Source organism: Anomaloglossus baeobatrachus, unplaced genomic scaffold (genome assembly GCF_048569485.1).
Source record: "Anomaloglossus baeobatrachus isolate aAnoBae1 unplaced genomic scaffold, aAnoBae1.hap1 Scaffold_2795, whole genome shotgun sequence".
Taxonomy (NCBI): domain Eukaryota; kingdom Metazoa; phylum Chordata; class Amphibia; order Anura; family Aromobatidae; genus Anomaloglossus; species Anomaloglossus baeobatrachus.
The window spans coordinates 59,821-68,471 of record NW_027442275.1 but is presented as its reverse complement, the minus strand read 5'-3'; the positions used below and the strand labels follow the sequence as shown (position 1 = coordinate 68,471).

The following is an 8,651-nucleotide window of genomic DNA, read 5'->3' as shown; positions in this document are numbered from 1 at the left end:
CTTGTTTCCCCTTCCAAACCAACTGACGACCTACCAAGCAAACTGCCTGTTGCGGTTACAGTGGTGGAAGTTTTGCGTGGAAAAACAGGTGTGACAGCTGTCCCCACAGTCCTAGAAGATGAAGAGCGCGCGGATGCACTGGAAGGGGCGGGCGGTGGATGGTTCGCTCCGCTAGGCCGCATTGCAGCACAGTGAGCTTCCCACCGGGACCTATGATATTTATTCATGTGACGATTCATGGAAGAAGTTGTCAAACTGCTGAGGTTTTGACCTCTACTAAGAGAATCATGACAAATTTTACATATCACATGATTTGGGCGATCTTTTTCTATGTCAAAAAAGGAACAGGCTAGGCAAGGCTTAGAGGCCATGCGACCTGTTGATGCACCCCGAATAATGCTCATAGGCAGAGTGGTGGCTGAGGATGCAGTTGTAGACGTGCTACCAGTGCTCCGACTCTGTCCAGGAAGGCGCAAGGTAATTTCGTCGTCGGTTGCATCCTCCTCCACCGCCTCTGTTGACCTCCTCGAGTGCCTGACTGGGGGTTGACAGTAGGTGGGATCTAGAACTTCATCATCAATTGTTGTGTTTGCACTACCCTCCCCCTCAGACCGAGCCTCTTCTTGCCCTGACCGAATATTTAAGTTGTCATCCCAATCGGGTATCTGCATCTCATCTTCATCAGTATGTTCCTCATTGCCTATAACCACAGTTGTTGGAAAGGCAGCATTTTGGTAGCCAACAGTTTGCATTTTATGAAAGTCAACCTCCAAGCCATGTCATGCCCTTCTAAAAGCATGTATAACACAGCGAGGGGACTCCAACCACAGTCTCCCTCGTTGCCACTCACTGGGCCACACACACCCCACTTGACTGGCATCGGTTGAGCTCCCTTTTGAAAAAGAAAAAGATGCTTTGCATGAAGCACTCTCAAAAATACGCGTGCCTTTCCCGTCCCCTGGCTGACCCAGGGGAAGAAAAGTCCTCTGAGAGCCATGACTTGTTCATCTTGGTTCTTTTAGAGACACAGCGAGGGGACTCCAACCACAGTCTCCCTCGTTGCCACTCACTGGGCCACACACACCCCACTTGACTGGCATCGGTTGAGCTCCCTTTTGAAAAAGAAAAAGATGCTTTGCATGAAGCACTCTCAAAAATACGCGTGCCTTTCCCGTCCCCTGGCTGACCCAGGGGAAGAAAAGTCCTCTGAGAGCCATGACTTGTTCATCTTGGTTCTTTTAGAGACACAGCGAGGGGACTCCAACCACAGTCTCCCTCGTTGCCACTCACTGGGCCACACACACCCCACTTGACTGGCATCGGTTGAGCTCCCTTTTGAAAAAGAAAAAGATGCTTTGCATGAAGCACTCTCAAAAATACGCGTGCCTTTCCCGTCCCCTGGCTGACCCAGGGGAAGAAAAGTCCTCTGAGAGCCATGACTTGTTCATCTTGGTTCTTTTAGAGACACAGCGAGGGGACTCCAACCACAGTCTCCCTCGTTGCCACTCACTGGGCCACACACACCCCACTTGACTGGCATCGGTTGAGCTCCATTTTGAAAAAGAAAAAGATGCTTTGCATGAAGCACTCTCAAAAATACGCGTGCCTTTCCCGTCCCCTGGCTGACCCAGGGGAAGAAAAGTCCTCTGAGAGCCATGACTTGTTCATCTTGGTTCTTTTAGAGACACAGCGAGGGGACTCCAACCACAGTCTCCCTCGTTTCCACTCACTGGGCCACACACACCCCACTTGACTGGCATCGGTTGAGCTCCCTTTTGAAAAAGAAAAAGATGCTTTGCATGAAGCACTCTCAAAAATACGCGTGCCTTTCCCGTCCCCTGGCTGACCCAGGGGAAGAAAAGTCCTCTGAGAGCCATGACTTGTTCATCTTGGTTCTTTTAGAGACACAGCGAGGGGACTCCAACCACAGTCTCCCTCGTTTCCACTCACTGGGCCACACACACCCCACTTGACTGGCATCGGTTGAGCTCCCTTTTGAAAAAGAAAAAGATGCTTTGCATGAAGCACTCTCAAAAATACGCGTGCCTTTCCCGTCCCCTGGCTGACCCAGGGGAAGAAAAGTCCTCTGAGAGCCATGACTTGTTCATCTTGGTTCTTTTAGAGACACAGCGAGGGGACTCCAACCACAGTCTCCCTCGTTGCCACTCACTGGGCCACACACACCCCACTTGACTGGCATCGGTTGAGCTCCCTTTTGAAAAAGAAAAAGATGCTTTGCATGAAGCACTCTCAAAAATACGCGTGCCTTTCCCGTCCCCTGGCTGACCCAGGGGAAGAAAAGTCCTCTGAGAGCCATGACTTGTTCATCTTGGTTCTTTTAGAGACACAGCGAGGGGACTCCAACCACAGTCTCCCTCGTTGCCACTCACTGGGCCACACACACCCCACTTGACTGGCATCGGTTGAGCTCCCTTTTGAAAAAGAAAAAGATGCTTTGCATGAAGCACTCTCAAAAATACGCGTGCCTTTCCCGTCCCCTGGCTGACCCAGGGGAAGAAAAGTCCTCTGAGAGCCATGACTTGTTCATCTTGGTTCTTTTAGAGACACAGCGAGGGGACTCCAACCACAGTCTCCCTCGTTGCCACTCACTGGGCCACACACACCCCACTTGACTGGCATCGGTTGAGCTCCCTTTTGAAAAAGAAAAAGATGCTTTGCATGAAGCACTCTCAAAAATACGCGTGCCTTTCCCGTCCCCTGGCTGACCCAGGGGAAGAAAAGTCCTCTGAGAGCCATGACTTGTTCATCTTGGTTCTTTTAGAGACACAGCGAGGGGACTCCAACCACAGTCTCCCTCGTTGCCACTCACTGGGCCACACACACCCCACTTGACTGGCATCGGTTGAGCTCCCTTTTGAAAAAGAAAAAGATGCTTTGCATGAAGCACTCTCAAAAATACGCGTGCCTTTCCCGTCCCCTGGCTGACCCAGGGGAAGAAAAGTCCTCTGAGAGCCATGACTTGTTCATCTTGGTTCTTTTAGAGACACAGCGAGGGGACTCCAACCACAGTCTCCCTCGTTGCCACTCACTGGGCCACACACACCCCACTTGACTGGCATCGGTTGAGCTCCCTTTTGAAAAAGAAAAAGATGCTTTGCATGAAGCACTCTCAAAAATACGCGTGCCTTTCCCGTCCCCTGGCTGACCCAGGGGAAGAAAAGTCCTCTGAGAGCCATGACTTGTTCATCTTGGTTCTTTTAGAGACACAGCGAGGGGACTTCAACCACAGTCTCCCTCGTTGCCACTCACTGGGCCACACACACCCCACTTGACTGGCATCGGTTGAGCTCCCTTTTGAAAAAGAAAAAGATGCTTTGCATGAAGCACTCTCAAAAATACGCGTGCCTTTCCCGTCCCCTGGCTGACCCAGGGGAAGAAAAGTCCTCTGAGAGCCATGACTTGTTCATCTTGGTTCTTTTAGAGACACAGCGAGGGGACTCCAACCACAGTCTCCCTCGTTTCCACTCACTGGGCCACACACACCCCACTTGACTGGCATCGGTTGAGCTCCCTTTTGAAAAAGAAAAAGATGCTTTGCATGAAGCACTCTCAAAAATACGCGTGCCTTTCCCGTCCCCTGGCTGACCCAGGGGAAGAAAAGTCCTCTGAGAGCCATGACTTGTTCATCTTGGTTCTTTTAGAGACACAGCGAGGGGACTCCAACCACAGTCTCCCTCGTTTCCACTCACTGGGCCACACACACCCCACTTGACTGGCATCGGTTGAGCTCCCTTTTGAAAAAGAAAAAGATGCTTTGCATGAAGCACTCTCAAAAATACGCGTGCCTTTCCCGTCCCCTGGCTGACCCAGGGGAAGAAAAGTCCTCTGAGAGCCATGACTTGTTCATCTTGGTTCTTTTAGAGACACAGCGAGGGGACTCCAACCACAGTCTCCCTCGTTTCCACTCACTGGGCCACACACACCCCACTTGACTGGCATCGGTTGAGCTCCCTTTTGAAAAAGAAAAAGATGCTTTGCATGAAGCACTCTCAAAAATACGCGTGCCTTTCCCGTCCCCTGGCTGACCCAGGGGAAGAAAAGTCCTCTGAGAGCCATGTCCACATTGTCAGTGGACAGACACGTGTGCTTATCTGCCAGCAGACCCACAGCAGCACTGAAGACAGGTTCCGAGAGAACGCTGGCTGCAGGACACGACAAGATCCCCAAGACGTATGTGGCGAGCTCAGGCAATTTATCAAGATTGGAAGCCAAGAATGAGCAGGGCTCAAGTTGCACATTAATGGAATCGATGTTTCCTTGCATATACTCATATATCTGTGTGTCCTCCTCTTTTTCCTTGTCCAGCTGTTTTGTTTTCGCATGAGTATATGTCCTTGTCACTTTCCAATGTGTTTGAGTTGTTTGTCACCTTTAGGACACCTTTGAGGGTGTTTTCTAGGTGTTTTTCTGTGTTTGTGATTGCCTGCCATTGTTTCCTATTGGCTCGAGTTCGGTTCGTCGAACGTTCGACGAACCGAACTCGAACGGGAGGTCCGTTCGGCGAACCAACCTCGAGCCGAACCGCGACCGGTTCGCTCATCTCTAGTCATGATAACACTTGTACCATCTTTTCATTTAGATTCCACCTACAATTATTTACCGATTCCAGTTCTGAAATAGGCTTTCATGATCTACTCACTAGAATTCTCAAGTGCATAAGGTACTGAGACATATACATGTTCACACCATTATAAAGAACAAAGTATAAACATTGAGGTTTTTCTCACACCCATGTTCCTGTGTTCTTTGATATGATATGTGTTCATTTCCTTCACTATATAGGATTGCAAGTTTTCCATTTGTACCTTAATGGCAATGACGCTATACAATTGAACACATATCATCCTGTTATCCATATAGGTGTGTATTTACCTGCTTGACTATTTTTGGTTGTTTGATCCAGAATGTTTCTCCAGATAGGTCATGTGGAAATTTTCTTTCCTCAGTACAAATGTTTTCACTATGGCTTTGGAAAAATTTTTTGTATGTGCATCATGGTCATTTGACCCATTGTACTCTCAAGTAGCAATATATTGTACTGTTATGTTGTACTATGTACTAATTACGTGTTTATATGGTTTTGTAACCCTTTATGATCTTAGATAACTTTATCCTTGATAAAGACCTAAAAACAAGGTCGAAATGTTGGATGAATTATCCTTTTGCACAAATAAAGAATTTTCAGCATTCCAAGAGTTCTTTTCTTACGTTATTGATCACTATAGTGTGCCAGAGCTATTTCTATTGAATTGACTCTTATTTTTTCTGAGCACCTGCTATATACACAGTGACCCAGACATATTCAAGTTTCATTCAGAAGGCAGAGGGAAGCCTTAGCAGCTGAGCCTATATCTTGGCTTGTGAGCATTAGAACAGGCCGGCGATTACAGGGTAACATGAAAAATGTCCAGCTTGCATTATGACTAGAACATGACAATATCCTTTTAAGTACTAACCTATGATGCGTTCCTAAGCAGTTGATGTTATATGTTCTACATTTCATTTTCTGCATACTTTACAAGTAGTAGAATTTGCTTTGATATAGGCAACTGGATTTTCACAATGAAAAGGCAAAGGATAACGCCCGAAAAAGACGCCATACATTATGTCAGTGCCATCACTGACAAACCTGGATTGACCATGAAATACATCAATCCCCTTAAAGGTGAGTTAAAACAAGTTTTAACTAAATTGCCTTAATATTGTCATGCATTAGAATGACTGTCTTAGGTAATGATAAATATTTTCTACAGGAAGAGGAGTGTTTGCTGAAACTGAAATCGAAAAAGGGAGTTTTGTTGCAGAATATCGAGGCGAGCTCACGTATGCACTTACGATGGTAGACAACTACTCGAGATTTATGGTTGTGGTACAAGTCAAAGATCTAATGGCCCATACTGCAGCGAAGGTCTTCCAAGCACACTTATGCAGACCTCATGGCTACTCAGAGAGAGTCCTCACAGATCAAGGCACAGCCTTTGAAGCGGAAATCTTCAAGGACTTCTGCAGCTTTTACCGATGCAGGAAGATGCGCACTACACCCTACCATGCTCAAACCAATGGTTATCAACCTGCTCAGGACTTTACCCCATATTCCAGATGTGGCCTTACAAGTGATTTATAGAGGGGTAACAATACGTTGGGATCACCGGATCTAATCTCCCTTTTTATACACCCTAAAATCTTGTTTGCTTTAGAATAAACAATAACATCATAAAGGTATAGCAGTACCGTTTCAAAGTTTCGGTGTCCCAAGCAGCATTCCATCAGCCTCTGGAAGGTTCCTGGCAAATTGCACAGCTCGAAGGGCATGCTTTTGAACTCGCAGAGACCCATCGGGGTGGCAAAGGCGGTCTTCTCCCGGTCTGCCTCAGCAACGGACACTTGCCAATAGCGACTAGTGAGATCAAGGGTAGAAAAATAATTAGCAGTTCTCAATGCAGCTAGCTATTCCTCAATACAGGGGAGTGGTGCTGTCCTTCTTCTTTAACAGGACCAACGGAGCTGCCCAGAGGCTACAACTGTCACGGATAACCCCAGCCTCCTTCATGTTGCTCAACATGTCCTTGGTACACTGGTAATGTGCAGGTAGTTTTGGCTTATATCTCTCTTTGATGGGTGGGTGTGCACTTGTGGGGATGTAGTGTTTGACCCCTTTTATTCTTCAAAAGTCTAGCGGATGTTTGCTGAAGACTTGCTCGTATTCTTGCACTAGCCTGTAGACCCCCTTCTTGTGATGTGAAGGTGTGGAGTCAGTGCCTACGTGTAATTCCTTACACCACTCCTCTGGCTGACTTGGTGAGCTGTCACTGAATGGGTGGGCTGAAGCAATGGTGGATGCTGCTGTTTGGATAGCATGTGTATCTACTGAGAACAGCTTATCAATGGTGGCAAATCGGAGCAGCTTAATCTCTTGCTCTCCGCAGTTCAACACTCTCATGGGCACTCTTCCCTTCCATATTAATGAATAAAACTATGATGTAAATAGCATATAGATACCCCACAAATGCAGATAAAAGTAGGTTATGGGAAAAGGGGGAAGAGAGAAACAGGAAAATAGTGGAATAAAGTATACCTTCCAGGTGGGAGAGGAAATGGCAGCACAGCCAGTGGAGGTGAAGCAAGGGGAGCCTGCAACTAAAGAGTTGAGAGCGTTATCACATGGTGACTGAGCCTGATTGTAACAGGAGCATAGAGGTGCCGATCCTGTCTTACCTGTGTTGGTGTAGAAGTGGGTGTCCTGTGGTGGAGTCAGCTATGTGCAGTGGTGGCCGTGGGTTCTTTTATGTGCGACCGTAGTAATAGCTGCGCCCACTTCCTGTATGGGAGTGGAATGCAGTGAGGGTAATGGAACGCACGCCTGCGCATTTGTGTTTAACGTCGCGCATGTGCAGAACGGAGAAAAGGCTGCGCTCACTTCCTAATGAAAGGGAGTGAGACGCATCTGGGAAGGGAAGGGAAAAGATTAGGGTTTGGGGATGATGAAAGGGCTTTCTACGGGCAAGGATGGCAAAGGGTGGCAGTGACGGAAAGTCAGGCAGCCTGTCCTGTCCTGTCCTGTCCGTCCGTCTTTTTGTATCATGAATTGGAAAGACTGCAAGGGGGAGGGGAGGTGCTTGTGTCCAAAAGGAGGAGTTATTCAGATTCATTGCAGTGGGCGGCGGCTGCAAAAAGCACCATTCTTCTTGTTTTTGCTCTGCAAAACAGCCTTTTCAAGGGTTGGCTTGGGTGACAAAATGTCTTCTGTAGGCGTGGGTTTGTCTCCCTCTCCCTAAGATGTGTCCGGTATAGGCCAGGGTGCCACTCAAGGCCGTAACCAATTCGGGTTATAGCTTCTCGGCCTTTTGGCTAAGATCAAGTGTAGTTTCGGAGGACGCTACCTTGGTCGGTACTGGAAGGTGCCTGGGATTGCACGTCTGCCGGCCTTGAGGAAGTGTGTGCGCCTTCTGGTGACACATAGCCCTCTTGTGCCTGGACGGTTCCCAGGCAACGGGAGGCGATCACCTTTGTTATTTTGAAGTCCTACTGATAAACAGAAAAAAAAAAAAATTAAATCTGTTCTTATCAGTTTAATATCTGATACGTCCCCTCTCTGGGGACCATATATTAAATGGATTTTTAGAACAAGGAGATGGAAAAAATCTTGCTCTGTCCACTCCACGCATTGACCTGGTATTGCAGTACCTCCAGGACCGGTGCACCCCTTCTTAACCCAGTTTCCAAAAGCAGAACTCAATTCACCTGATTCAAATGAGCCCCATTAGTGAATTGAAAGAAAGCAAAAACTTTATATGCACCTCAATTTGGCCAATTCACTTTTCACACTTTCACCCTTTTTTTTATCTTTCACACCTTTTACTTGCTTTATTGATGCAAAAAGCTGTGCCAAATAGCAAACTCATCTCCACTCAACTTGACCAACTCTGCTATGTCCCGTGCAGTATCTTATTCTCAGTCTTATCTAGATCATTTGCAATTGAATAGAATAGATCCCTTTTGGCTGCTTATGACTGTGTAAAATATGTAGCTTTACTGGGCTGGGATGAGAGAATCCATTGAAGCATGGTGTAGGGATTGTGGTTCCTGTGTGCTAAGAAGAGAGGCTGGCACCAGCCAGAAAGCCCCATTGC

General features: G+C 47.3%; 1 pseudogene; it reads left to right on the top strand.

Annotated features, from left to right (window-relative positions):
- The first annotated feature begins 8,020 nt into the window (after positions 1-8,020).
- On the top strand, positions 8,021-8,227 carry LOC142265956 (U2 spliceosomal RNA; annotated as a pseudogene).
- Positions 8,228-8,651: the final 424 nt, after the last annotated feature.